Below are 12267 nucleotides of genomic sequence, written 5' to 3' on the forward strand. Positions count from 1 at the left end.
CTGGCTCCTAAATGCTTTCATCTAGAGGTGAAACACATCACTTATGATCACATTTCATTGGTCAAAATAAGTCACATGGTCACATCTAATTTTAAGGAGTGTCATCAGAGAATGACAATGCATGTCCAGAAATTGTTGCTAAGTGCCAAAACTAGCAAACACAGTTTCCTAATCTGCCAAGTAAGCAAAGTTATAACCATCATCATTTCTTGACTCAATCATTCATTTATGCATTCAACACACTAATTAGTGAAGTTGCTCATGAAACAGTGATATAGGGCTGAAACTCACGTCTCCTCCTCCTAAGCCAGTGTTTCCCCTCCTCCCACTCACTGCTCTCCAATCACCTGGGCTCATGTTTTGGTTTAAGAACATGATCTTAACTTGGGTATCCTCCAAAGCAGAGCCTGAGACATGGAGTGGGGCTAAGGGAGTTTACTTGGAAGGTCATCCCAGGAGACTGGAGTGCGAGAGTGAGGAATGTGAGAGAAAGAAAGCCAATAAAGGAGCATTGTTGAGCAGACCACTTTTGTGGGCAACTGGGGCTTGTTCCCAGTTCCTTTTCAGAAACCCTGTAAATTGTACCTCAGAATTGGCCTGAATAACGGGAGGCTGGGACATGAACCTAGTGACTGCTAACCCTGCAGATGAAAGGTTGTTCCTGGGGAAGTGAATATCCACTCCACCTCCAACTCCCCAGTTCAGTAGGGAAACTGCTGAAGCAGAAGAGCTGGGAGACACAGTAAGCACAGTAGGTTTTGAGATGGGAAGCCATTTGGCAGGCATGAGGACTGTCCACCAGGACTGCAGCCAATAGCTGCAGGAGATGCTACAGGAAAAGCAGTGCCTCTCATGAAGCCATATGGAAACCCAACACAAACAGCCCTGCATTGGCCAGACAATGAGGGGAAGCAAGTCTGCTGAGATATTTTCTTCTAACCTGCTTTCCAGATTTGGAAGGAGGTAACTCCTCCTCATGAAAACGATGAGGGAAAACAACAGCATTTGGGTGCCAATTGATTCACGCTCCGAAACAGGAGTGGGAAACATACAGCCAAAGGTGCCCATAGAGGCAGGCTTCTTGCTGACTGGGGACAGTCTGTTCAGAAATCAAGGAAATGCAAATAGAACAGACAAGGAAATATGTCTATTATGGGGCACCAACTGAGCTCACAGGAGCTCAGCACATCCAAGATTCCAGGAGACAGAAGACAGCCTCAAGAACCTGTAGCGTGTCCAGCTGAGATGGGCAGCTACAGTTGTATTCTGATCCTCACCTCCAGAGAGTCAGGCTTAATATCTCCACTGCACAGATGAGGCACCAGAAGTCAGGAGTTGTCACTTGCCCAAGGTCTTGCCCCTACAAAGCATCAGATCCCAGACCTGAGCTGAGCTCTTCCATGTCCAAAGCTTCCTCTGATCCTGTGTTTTAGGAACAAATGCAAAGGTAGCTTTCCAGGTCGGCCCGTTTACACGAAGACCTCTGTGCTCCTGATGTGACTTCATAAAGAGGTGAAAGGGCAGGAAAAGGGCAGCTTGGATAAGGTGAGCATAGTTGGACCACGTTCCTGGAAAAATGCTGAAGAGTCATAGGGCATCCAAAGGGGTTGGAGTGTGAAGATCAGAGTCAAAAGCAGGAGCTCTCCATGCTGAGTGTAAATTCTAAATGTCTTTGATCTGGCCTTGGTTTTCTTATTTTGATGATATATATTTAGGGCCCCTTTGGGGTCAATAGTCTTATGATTGACAAGGCTCGACAGGTCAGTGAGGGCTGGAAAGCCAGAGATGCATCTTTAGAGCAGATGACGCTGTCCTGCTCAAATTCCCACAACATTCTCATTTGGCTCAGTGCCTAACTTCCATATGCTCATGCATTAGGGAAGGGATGTATTGGGGTGGTAGGAAGAGGACAGAAGGGGGAAGATGGTCATATGTTTCCACCGAAAGTTTCTCAGAGACATCGTCCTATCCTGGAGCCGTTGATGGTCTGGCCCATGAGACAAAGCTCCCATACAGTGCTATTCTGAGCATTTAGCCCAGTTAGGACTGTACCTTGGAGTCCCCTTATGAGCCTGGGCTTGTTGGCCTGTGAACTTGTGCCTTTTTCATGAATGCTTTATACAAAAGGCACAGGAATGTGAAAGCTTGATGCTGAAATTAGGGACAGGAAGAAGAAGAGGTGGCCTGGTTGGGAGGTAGGTATTGACACTCAGATATTGTTATATTTGAATCACCCAGAAATCAGCTGATGACTGATACCATTTCTAGTGGGCAAAATCCTTAATCTTTCCATGTCAGTTTCCTCATCTCAATAATAATAATAATAATAGTAATAGTGCCTTCCTCAGAGGGTTATTGTGTAAATTAAATGAATTAATACATATAGAGTGTTTGAAACAGTGCCTGGCCCACAATGAACTCTCAATAAGTGTAAGTTATGTTATTGTTGTTATGATGGTGATTATTAACTCATTCATTCAAGTACAGAGCCTCGTAGGTGCTCAGTGATGTTCAATGAATGATTGAAATAAATGCAAGTGGATAAAAGTTGGAAACTGATGCCATCAAAGATGTCATTGAACTAGACATTTCATTTGCACTTGATTTGGTGTAATTATTACTATGATCTGGTATCCATGGAAACTGCTAAATATTGAGACTCAAAATGGATGGTTTTTCTCTGCACTGAGTACACCAAGGTACATGTGGGGCCTGTGTACTTTGCAACCCACAAAGGAGGCAGGTATCACGCCCACCTTGTTCATCTCTTTCCCCACTACACAGTGAACTATTCGCCAGCAGGCCCATGACTAACAGACATTCAGAGCCCAGTGCCCAGAGGATTTCTAGAATGCAGTGAAGGTTCATGCATATTTGTTGATTGAAGGAATGAATGTTGGCAGGAAATGGCAGGCCAGAGCCTTCACGTAAAGGACCTCAGTGCCTTCCTCTAGAACGGGCAGGGAAAGGCCAAGATTAACTTATTGCCTCTTGCCCTTGGCTAACACATGGTCTATCCAGATAGAAATATGCCCTGTTCAGGTTCAATTCCAAAGGAACTGAGGGACTCTGAAGTCCATTAAATCTGGGAGAAAATCTTGGCTCAGCCACTGCCTAGTTTTTTAAGTTATTTAACTTCTCTGGGCCTCAATTTCAACATCTAGTACGTGGGCCTAATGACATTTACTTCTCAGGGATGTTGTGCAGATAAATGGCCCTTGGTGTGTGAGTGCCTGGCCTGATCATCCCTGAGAGGGGAGCAACATCACTCTATTATGGAGTCCAGGAAGTAGGTGGAATAGCAGGCCTCCTCTGCTCCCAAAGGATGTTAATGGGATAAATGGTGGGAGAGTTCTTTGCAAATTGTAGAGTGCTTTGTATATATGAAGGATCCCAAGGAGGGCTAGAGTAGAAGAAGAGAGATAGCTTGAACTTGAAGCCCCAAGAGGACATGCCTGCCAGCCTTGGAGGACAGAATGCAGAAAAGGAAAGGCCCAGAAAGCCTGGGGAGGATTTCATCCACAAGGCTGTGGACTCAGCAATTTGACTACCTGGATTCAAAGCTGGTTTCTGCCTCTCTCTAATTTCTGAGACTTTGGGCAAGTGACTTAATTTCATGAAGCCTCAAGATCCTTGTTGGTGACATGAAATGATAATAAGAACTTCAGAGTTATCGTGGACCTTGCATGAGATAAAGCCTGTGAAACACTCAGTCCAGTGCTCGGTCAACGTGGCCCCGGATTTCACCATAATCTCATTCTCCCAAACCAGTCTCAAGGGTCAATGAATCCTCCTTCCTCAGTGAGTTCTATCTTTGCAAAGTTTACACACTATAAGGAGAACATATACTAGAGAGATAGGCAAGGAGAGGGGAGCCAGGGTGACTGAGTCTTTATGTGGCCAGGTAATTATTGCACAAGGCAGGGACCACCATTACTCCATGTTGCAGGCACAGTTACTAAGGCTTGGTTGGTACCAGCATTCAAACTCAGGCTCGTCTGTGCACAAATTTTGTGCTGGTTCAGCTCTTTCAGTACTCACTCAAGCTCAGGTTCTGTCTCCAAACTCTGTGTAGGGCCCTGGAGCTGAGGAAGATATTACTTGGGTGCCTGGACCCAAACCAGCAATCTCTTCTCCTCCCCAAGACCCCATGCCCTGGGTACTCTGTAGGTTAGGCAGTCCTGCCAATCTCTTCAGGATGCCTTCCATCTTCCCATCAGCTCTGAGACAGGAAACTCCACTGCTGGGACAGGGAGCAGGAACACCGGCTTGGCCTGTGTCCTCCTCTGCTGCAAGTAGCTGCAAATAGATAATTGTACTGTCCCTTATCTCATTCCCTCTCAATCTTTATTACTTCCCTGGGGAGAAGCTGTAACCACTGTGTCTCTCTGCAAACTTAGCCAGTCTCCCAGCTGCAATCACAAACTGAAGGACCACTGCAAGGGTCGGGGTGTCATGTGGAGGGGAGATTACACTTTCAGGTGCCAGGGACAGCCTGTCCCTCAGCTCAGGATGTGTTGGCATGCCCTGAACGCTTTCTGGGAGCACAGCCAGTGCATTGCAGAAAAAACGCTGGACCCCAAGTAGGAGACATGAATCTTCCCATGTGCTCGCCCTGGGTTTGCTGTGTGATCTCCGGCCTAGCACTTAACCTCTCTGGGTCCCAGGCTCTTCATGGGTCAAATAGAGGACAATAACTCTTTCCTGTGATGATCAAACCAGCTTGAGGTTGGGAAACATCTACACTTCTTTGCCTAAGTTTTTGTAGCACTTTTTGTCTTAAATAGTTTTATTGACATACATTTGACATACAATCAACTGCACATATTTACAGTGTATAATTTGGCAAGTTTTGACAAATGTCTATATACGTGGAACCATCACCACAATCAAGATAGCAAGTCCATCTATGAATCACCCACCAAAATTTCCTTGTGACCCTTTGTGATCCTTCCCTCCCTGTACATTTCCCCCACCTCCAACTCCAGGCAATCGATAATCTGCTTTCTGCCACATGGATCAATTTGCATGTCGTAGAATTTTATACAAATAGAATTATATGATATGTATTCTTTTGTGTCTGCCTTCTATTTTGAGGTTTATCCATGTTGTTGCATATATCTGTAGTTCATTTCTTTTGATTGCTAGTAGTATCTCCTACATAGATGTATCATATTTGTTTATCTTTTGATAGACATTTAGGCTGTTATCACTTTGGGATTGTGACAAATAAAGCTGTTGTCAACACTCATGCACAAATATTTTAATGCTTTAATTTCTATTGAGTACATATCTAGGAGTGAAATGACTGAGTCATATGGTAGATGTACATTTAATTTTTAAAGGAATTGTCAAATTCTTTTCCAAATTGTACCACTGTACATTCTCACCTGCAGTGTATGAGAGTTCCAGTCCCCCCACAACTTCACAAATACTTGGAATGGTCAGTCTTTTTCATTGTAAACCTTCTTACATGGGAGTATAGTGGTATCTTATTGTGGTTTTAATTTGAATTTCTCTAATGACTAATGGGGTTTACCATCTTTTCATGGCATATTTGTGTTGTAGATTTTTGAAAAATGTTTTCACTCTGTAAGCAATATATGCACTCTTTAGCAAATACCACTAATCATAAAGAAAAAAATTTTACACACCCATAAGCCACCTTAACACGTTTATGTCTTCAGGTATTTTCCATGTATACATGTACATGGACAATTGTACCAAATAATTTTTGTCTACTTAATTATATATTAAGAACATCTTTCCATGTTGATACATTTCTTAAGTATCGAACCAATTAGCTGTATAATATTCCACTGTGTGTATTAATTAATTATATTAACTGATCTTCAGTTGTTGGGCATCTAGATATTTTTCATTTGAAGGATTTTATAAACAATGCTTGAAAGAACACCTTTATACACATATTTGCATACTTGCTGAATGGCTGAGTCAGAGGGCATGCACATTTTAAGACTTTTTAATTAATATTGCCAATCTTTTTTGGCTACTTTAAAAATCTGAGCGTTTTAGCCCTGGATCAGTGGCATGAATACATGAATCACCCCTTTCTCACTGTAGATGAATGAGCCAATATTCTTCATTTACTTATTCAATCAACAAATCTTCTTCCACCTTATCATCCTCTTCCTTCTCTTCATCCCCACCTCTTCTTTTTCCTCCAAGGGCCTATTCCAGGGGGACCTTGCGTCTCTGGGAACCAATCTCACTGGGCTGGCTCACAGCCCTCCATGTGAAAAGCAGGGCTGCCTACACTCCCAGCTTGGAGCAAACACCAGGACTGGAACATAGTGGGTGCTCAAATAAATAGTTGCTGAATAAGTGACTACAAGACTGAAATAGCAAATCATCAATGAATTGAATGAAATGTTCTCCCAGAACCCCTCTACAGGACAACTAATGTGTAACTATAGGAAATATGGTAAAACTTCACAAAAGAAACTGACTACATAAATTGAGAAACAAATCCATAATTTAATAATTCTGCCATGCTCTTGAAAATCTTAAAAACTTAAGCAAGCTACAGAAAGAAATAAGATTCTTAAAGCAAGACTCACCAAACAGCGCCCCAAGTTTCCTGGCTGGAGGTGGCAGGTCAGAACCATGGACAGCAGCCCACATCATAGAAGTAAACCCTAGAGTTTGTGGAGCATCGCTTGAAATCACTTGCTGTTCTATGAAGTGCCAGGGTGAGTATTATATACACAGGGCAACACACACAGCTGTGGAGGCCAGAAAGAATCCCAGGCTCCCCAAATATCTTCCCCCACTAGTCTCCCACCTTGTGAAAAAATTCCACCATTGTGCTCTTGTAAGGGTTAAGCTATGAAAAAACAGATCATGAATGTAGGGAAGGGATGGTTTGAGGTAATGTCCTTCCTCTCAGAAAGTTTAAAGTCTAGCTGTGCATACAAGATCAACAATGCACAGAAATATACAGTGTTTGATAAGAGTCAGTTGGTGGTCCTTATGATAAGCACTGAAAGGTCTCAGCAAATAACAAGATCTAGGTGGACTGGGCTGGTCAGAGGAAAATTCTTGGGAAAGGAGGCATTGAATGGAAATGAGCTGAGCCTTAAAGGTGGGGGAAGATAAAAAATCAAGAGAAGAAGGTATTCTTGACAATGGGATCTTAGAAAAGGATATGGAGGCAGAAGCGTGCATAACACATATATATCCCACAGGAGAGGTGGGGAAGGGTCAGGACCATAATTATATTGGCTGGGCTGAAGTAAGAGTGAAAGTCAATAAAATACACTAGAAACAGACTAAAGGTATGAATTCTTCACTTTTGTTGAAGGTAAAATGGTGACAGACCCTCATATTACTTTTCTAATTTCTTTTACCCTCCTCCTCACCTCCAGGTCCTTGGTGCTCTTTATCACTTCACTTTCATAGACTGCCCATACTGCAGAGTAAATGACTTGTTGGACTTAGTGTGGCCCCTCCTGATGGGGGTAAAGAGGAGTAGCAACCCCAAAGCTTTAGCCAAAGGGTTGAAGTATTGATAATGGAATTCAGTCAAGAAGGAAGAAAAGTCTCCTTGTACATATCACTGAAGCCAAGGGCACCAGCTGAGTACCTAAACTTTCTCAGTTCTAGGTAAGACCTATGATTGACCCCTACATGGTCCAGGATTCTCTGACAGATCTGGGCAGGAGGAGAAGTGGGTATTCCAAACTTCTCAGTCTCTGAGCTGTGGGGCTGGGAGGAGGGGAGTAAGAACAGCCTGTCCATTCAGGGAGAAGGCTGCTGAGATAATTTGTTCTGAAATATCATTTGGCAGGAGATAAGGGGTTTCAAGCTCTGCCTTGCAGGCCCAGGCCATCTGCCAGCTTCCTCTATATCCCCACTCTTGTGCAGAGTGCCCCAAATGATCCCTCTGCCTGTGCCCCTGACCCCCAGCTAGGCTGGCTGCTGCGAAGCAACTTAAGGTTCGGCCAGCTCACCACTGCTTTTCTGTGGAGAGCAGAATCAGCAACCCTTGGTCTCCAGAGGCTCCCAATATTCCATTTCCAGGGGCACCAGACACAGATGTAGGACTTCTACCCCACCGAATGTAAGACACATGTAGTCATTAAAGGAAAATCACATTTCAGAGTTATTGTAACAGGTAGGTGCTGACATTGGCTTGGTTCTCACTCTAGGCCAGGTCTTGTGAGAAACACTCTACTCTCAAGAGCCCCAGGAGAATGTCATCTTTATCCTCATTGTGCAGATGAGAAAAATTGAGGCTCCTCCAGAAGTTGAGTTGCCCAGAACTGTTGACTCTGAGCTTGAAGGATTTAGCTCATTTAATCAGTCAACTACAAAATGGAACCACATGAACCAAGTGTTCCCAGAGGCCAGAGCCTGGGAAAGGGAGGGAAGGGAGAGCTATGACAGTCATCTGGAGAACATGGGATGGGGGTGGGGGAAGATGAGAAATCACACTACCAGGGCATTCCCTGCTGAGCCAGACTATAGAAGGTATGGGTAAGTGTATGTGGGACTGAATTCTCTCATTAAATCCATAGAAGTCAAATAAGGAATGATTTGGGTCATCTTGTAGAAAAGGAAACAGAGGCTCAGAAAGGTTAAATGATCTTAATGTCACATAGCAAGTTCTTGGCAGAACCAGGATTCAAACTGAGGTCTCCTTGACTCCAAAAAGAAGCTCATTCCACTATTTTAATTTGCCTCTGTCAGCCAATAATGGGTTCTAGGATTCAGAATCACCTTGAAGTCACCTGAAGACTTCCTCCCTGGGACAATATAAAAGTCAACCTTTCTGGACCCTCTAGAGTTGAAATGTTGGGGCCCAGGTAGGAGGTCCTCTCATCCTCAGAGACCTACCTAGCTCCCTACCTCCACCCCTGAAGTCCCACAGGACATTACTTTGACCCTGTCTCTAGGCAGGCATGACTCCCACCTCCCCCCTCACTCCTGAACAAACTCCCCTTACTCTCCTTCATCCTAAACCTCATCTTCGCCATCATTTCTTCCACAAGATCTCCCATTTCCAATGTTCTGGTCTACTTTGCACAACTTTGGGGTTTGAAAATCATTAAACAATTCTATACAGCAGCTTCTTTATGGAGCCTCTGCAGATACTTCTCCTTGGATTCAGGAGTTTCTGACCTAGAAGTGTCTCCCTTGAAGGCATCCTGCTCAGAAGGAAGGCACTGCAGTGGATACCTGTGGGGAGATGGCCCTGGGAGGTTGGGGACTCAGGAAAGTCCCCAGTCTCAGCTTTGTCTTGTCTGGTCCTTCTGGCCAGCCTTCTGTGCCTCCTGCCCCAAGTGAGCCAGCATGTGCAGTGCTGGTGTCCACTAGCCCTCCCCACTGCACTGGTCTGTCCCATCATCCTTCTGGCTGGGACCCACCAAAACCCTCACCCACTAACTGACAGGACGGAAAATCACTTTATTAGATTAAAACAAACATATCTGCCAAAGAAGAAAAGTAAAACCTTAATTGGAGCCCCCAGGGATGTTTGCAGAGACAGATGGGAGAGGATCTAATGAAATCACCTCGTATTGGCCTCTGAGCAGACCTTGCTGATAAACCAACATTGCCAGGCAACGGGGCTGTTCCACCTGGAGGCCTGATAAGGGGCTTGGCTATTTGGAAAACATGATTTTGTAAGCAGGGCCGAGGGCATGTTGACTCTGCTGTTCAGTGTCCCGGGATCCACCATCAGATAAGCAGCTGCTACCTTCTCTGGGATATAGGCAGAAAAACTGCTCCCAAGGAACCCCTGGACTTCCCCACGTGAAGATGACCTGGGCTTCAGCCAGAAGAGACTGCCATGTTCACTCCCTGGATCCAGGGCTCCCCAAAAGGGACATTTCTGGCCAGCATGAGCAGGTTGTGGCAAGGGCTGTCTCTTTTCCTCTTCTTGACTCCTGGTTCAGAAGCATTTTGCAGATCCCCTAGGATGGAGTGAGACATGAGGGCTCTTGGGAGCTAGCCATGTCTGAGGGGCACGTCCATGCAATGTCTTGGAGCTGCCTGCCACCTTCTATCTTTTGCTGCCCATCATCTCCCAGTGAGTCCTGTTCCCCCAGAGGAAAAGCCAAAGTCCTCACCAAGGCCCACAGGGCCCTGCATGATCTAGTCCAATATTGTTCTCATCTCCCACAACTTTCTGCTTCATACTGTCCTTCAGCCATCTTGACCTTTTTGCTGTACCTCATACCTGCCAGCTATCTGTGGTTCCTATCTCAGGGCCTTTGCATTCCTGTGCATTCTGCCTGGAATGTTCTTTCACCAAATATCTGCATACCTCTTTCCCTTGATTCCTTCAAGTCCTTTCTCAAGTTACCATCCTCCAATGAGGCCTACCCTGACCCCCTATTAATGAGCTCAGGCCCTCCCACACTAGCATACCCAAGCCCCTTACCCTGCTCTTTTTTTCCCACGACTGCCACCTTCTACTCTATAATGTGCTTATTTGTTATGGTTTCTTGTTTGCGGTATATTTCCTCAGCCTAGAGTACAAGAAGGTAGGAGTCTTGCCTCTTCTTCATTGGTATAGCCCCAAGTATCTAGAACAGAGCCTGGTGCACAGTAGGTGCTCAATAAATATTTGTCAAATGAAGGCACATCTCCCCTTCCCAGCATCCAAATAGCTTTAGTGGAACTGGTGAAAAGGTGCTGGATCCAGAGGGGCCTGAGTTTGACAGTTCACAGAATGCCTCTGCAAGGCAATTGAGGACTCCTGGGAAGGGGCTGGGAGCAGCCCACCACCTACAGTCCCATCACCAGTGTCTAGAGGATGGCGGCTTGTCCAAGAAGAACTAAAGACTGGGCCAAGAGTGCTTGGCTCTAATTGCAGTCCTGCTATTGATTTGCTGTGTGACTTGGGATAAGACACTATCCATCTTTGGGCCTCAATTTTCTCTTTTGTCAAATGATATTGGCATTTACCCTCTTTCTTTAAAAGCGTTAAGTATCCACATTACAGCTCTGGAAGTATACAGCCTGAGTTCAAATCCTGCCTCTGCCACTTACTAGATGTGTGATATTAGGCACTTTAGGTAACTTCTCTGAGCCTCCACCCTGTCATCTAAAAGCAAGGATAATGACAGGTACTACATCCCAGGTGTGTGAAGAGTAAACTCAATAGATGCAAAAGGATCATTCTTATTTGATTTGCATTCTTGGAGCACAACCGTGTCACTGGCTCTGTGCTCATGGCCATTTTTCAGCTGGGCACATTGAGGGACAGAGTGGGAAAGTGGCTAGTTGATGGATGCCCAGGGTAGCCTTTATGCTGGGCTGATCCAGAGTTTGGGGCTCACTGTGGCTTGGTGTTTACAAAGATGCATGACTGTGTGTCTAAACGTTCTTGAAGATATGGCTCTGGGCTGATGTGAGGCCTTGCTCATTTCCCCACTCCAGCCGATTCTGGCCTTAGCCTGTCCTTGTCATTAGGGCTTCATCTAAGGACAGAGGCACTGCAGTGGCTTAGTGTTAGACAGACACTTGCTAGATAGGGCAAATATCTAAACACCCATCAATCAAGCCCCAGGCACAGGTGAACCAGGGATGGTGGAGAAATTTGTCAAGCCCGCTGGGCTCCAAGTGACCATGGGACAGAGGACAGTGGGAGGAATCAGGACACAACTGGATCACACACACCCCAGACACAGACATGGGAGGAGAGCGGGAGGAGGGTTGGCATCCTCTCCTGGGTTCCCTGAGCCAAGGACGTGAGCACACGTGGTTTATCTGGGAGGTAATTCCAGGAATTCCTGGTAGAGGAGTGGAGAAGAAAGATGGGGGTGGGGTGGGAGGAAGCCAGTGAAGTATGCACCATCCCACCACATACCATAGTGGGAAACACAGCTTCCTCCCACGAGGAAATGCTAGGAAATGGCACAAAAATCATACCTCAGAATTATCCCACCCACAGGTGAGGAGGCTAGGGGTATTTATAAGCACATGCCTGAGACTCACTGATTGAAGGTACTCCTGGACATGTAGAGCTTTTAGCAGAGTGACCTTCCGTGTTCCTGCACAAAGCCTTCAGGCACAGGGGGTAAATCCTGCTGGCCAACCGCAGGGTCCAAGAGCCATGCGCAGGGCTCTGCCTGGTCAGCCCAGGCCAGGAGCTCTGGCCAGCCCTGAGCATGCAACTCCCTATGGGGGCAGATGAGGTTGTCTCTGGGGTCCCTCTTGGGATCAGCATTCTGGGAGGCTGCGCGTCTATGAGAACCGCTTCCAGAGTCCTGAGAGATCCACTCTGGCGACAGTGGG

Source organism: Tamandua tetradactyla, chromosome 12 (genome assembly GCF_023851605.1).
Source record: "Tamandua tetradactyla isolate mTamTet1 chromosome 12, mTamTet1.pri, whole genome shotgun sequence".
Lineage (NCBI taxonomy): Eukaryota > Metazoa > Chordata > Mammalia > Pilosa > Myrmecophagidae > Tamandua > Tamandua tetradactyla.